The following is a 2,500-nucleotide window of genomic DNA, read 5'->3' as shown; positions in this document are numbered from 1 at the left end:
CGCTGCCGTCACCGGGAGCGGGCTAGGGGGAAGGTGAGCCGGGGGGGGAGGAGGGGGGGGGAGGCCCCCCGCGGCGGAGGGGGAGCGTCCGGCGGGAGGGACGGACGACGACGGCGGCGGAGGGGCCGGCCCGCGTCGCGGGCGGGCGACGGCGCGCAAGCGGGACCCCGGAGTGGAAGGGCCTGCCTCCCGGCCCTGGCGAGCGAGGCGCCGCGCGAGAGCGAGCGAGCCCGTGGGCGCGTGCCGGGGGCAGGGCCGGCGGGCCGCGCGAGCCCGCCGCGAGGAAGAGGGGTTACGGGCCCCCGTGGCATTCCGAAACCTGTGCCGGCCCGCCGCCGGGCCGCCGCCGGGCCGCCGCGCCTCGCTGCCGATGCCGACGGCACCGGACACCGGTGTGGCCCCCCCGCCCGCCGCGTCCCGGCTGCCGCGCGCGCGTACCCGAGTTCGCCTGTCCCGCACTCTGCGCCGCGGGGCCGAGCACGGGGCTCGGCCCGCCGGCGGGTGCACGGCCCTCCCGAGGCCGCGCTCGCTCGCCGAGAGCCCGCTGCCGATTCCACCGCTGCCGGTGGGGGACCGCCTCCCCCCGTCTCTCCCCTCTCGCCTCTGCTGGTGCCCGCTCCGCTGCCGGTGCCCGTCTCCGGGAGCCGCGGCCCGCCCCCCCCGCCCCCCCACCCCACGGCGCTCCGCTGCCGCTGGGGGGGAAGGGGAAGGGGGGGGGGTCCGGCCCAGGGGAGGGCCCGGCGGGAGCGGGCGGCAGTGCGTGTGAGGGGCGGCGGGGCTTGGCTACTCCCCGGCGCCCGCGGGAGAGGAAGCGGCGGGCGCGGAGGCGAGGGAGACGGCCCTCCGGGTTGGGACGGGTCCCACGGGTCCCCACCCCTAAGCTGTGGGGGGCGGACCCGCGGCGGGCTGCGGCGGAGCAGCCCGTCCGCAGAGACCTGCGGGGGCAGGCGTTCCGGGATGGCGCGCGGGGCGGGCGCCGGGCCCCCGAGCGGGGGGCGTCGCGTTGAGGCCAAGCGAGGCGACGGTTCGTGCCCGAGTGGGCGGCCCGAGCCACGGCTCTCCTCCCGGGTGCAGCTGCCACCCGGCGCCGGGTTACTGAGGGAAACCCCGGGCCCCGGGAGGAGGACGAGGTCGTGGCGGCGGGTGTCGGGCGCACCCCGCGGGCGGACGCTCCGCCGAGGGGCGCGGGGGCCGGCTGGCGGGTGCCGGGTTCCCCCTCCGCGTCCCGTCTCGTCGCCGCTGCCGAGGCTGCCGCCGTCGCCGCGAGGCGGCGGCGGCCCGGTGGCGGGCGGCGGCGGGGGAGGCACCCCCGCGGGGATTTCAGGTCGTTTCCCTCACCCCAGGGCCAGGTACCTAGCGCCCGCGCTTCTCCTGCCCCCCCCTCGGTGACCCACCCGTGTGGTCCCGTGTGCCAGCGTGCTCCTCCCGGGTGCCGCACCGTGCGCGCCGCACCGGCCGTGCCTTCCCCCCCCCCGCCTCGGCTTCCCCCCACCCCGGTCCTTCCTCCCCCGCGGTGGGGGTGGGGGGGGCGGGGAGGGAGGGAGCGAGCGAGAGAGGGGAGAGGGCCTCCGGCCACCGCGGCCGCCGGCAGCCGCCCCGGGCAGGGATGGCCATGGGCCCCGGGCTCCGGGCCCGAGGGTTCTCGGTTGGAGAGCCGGGCGGAGGTTTAAAGACTCGGGCGGCCCGATGCGACTCGCGGAGGCGGCCGGGCGTGCTGCCGGAGGGCCGGGGGGTCGGCGCGCGCGGGCGCCGCGCCCCCCCATGCCAGCCGGCGCGCCCCGTGCTCGCCCCGCGGGCAGCCGGGACGGAGAGGGGTTACCCTGCCCCCTCTCTCCGCGGTCTGGTCTCGGCGGAGAGACGCCGCGCGGTCGGCCTAGTTGCCGGCCTGCCTCGAGCGTTGCGAGCCGGGCGCGAGCGCGTGCTCGCCGCCGGGAGGGCGAGCCCCCACCGCGGGTGGTGCGGGCGCCGAGCCTCCGCGCGTCTCCTCCTTCTCCCTGGCCGGTGCTTCTGGGTCTTCCGCCGTGGCCGCCGTCGGCGGCGCCCTACCCTACGCGCCCGCCCCGGCACTCTGCCGTCCGGGGCGCCCGCCTCGCTCTGCCCCGCCCGGCTCCGCCAGGCAGCGGGGGGGCGGTGGTGGGGCGGCGGCGGGGGCGGCCCGCCCCGCTCTCCGCGTGGAGACGGGGAGAGCGGGCGCCGTCCCCGTCCGTGCCGCCTTGCCCGCCTGCCCGCCGCCGGGCGTCTGTCCGCGGAGGGGACGGGCGAGCGCGTGGCGTCACCCGCGAGGCGGTGTGTGCGGGCGCGCGGGGGTGTGGGCGCCGCGGCGGCGGCGGCGGCGGCGGTCGAGCCGGAGGGCCGGCGAGGCGAGCGGGGAGCTGGGAAGCGCGGGGCCGGCGGGCCGCAGGCGCGCGGGCGGCGGGGCGACGCCGCTCCCGGTGGCGGCCGGGCTCTGACGCCTGGGGCGGGGGGGGGGTGGTCTGCGGGGACGGACCCCCCCCAACAT

This window comes from Dromaius novaehollandiae, unplaced genomic scaffold, assembly GCF_036370855.1.
Source record: "Dromaius novaehollandiae isolate bDroNov1 unplaced genomic scaffold, bDroNov1.hap1 HAP1_SCAFFOLD_94, whole genome shotgun sequence".
In the NCBI taxonomy this organism is placed as follows: Eukaryota; Metazoa; Chordata; class Aves; order Casuariiformes; family Dromaiidae; genus Dromaius; species Dromaius novaehollandiae.
The sequence above is the reverse complement of the archived record's forward strand: the minus strand, read 5'-3'. Positions refer to the sequence as shown.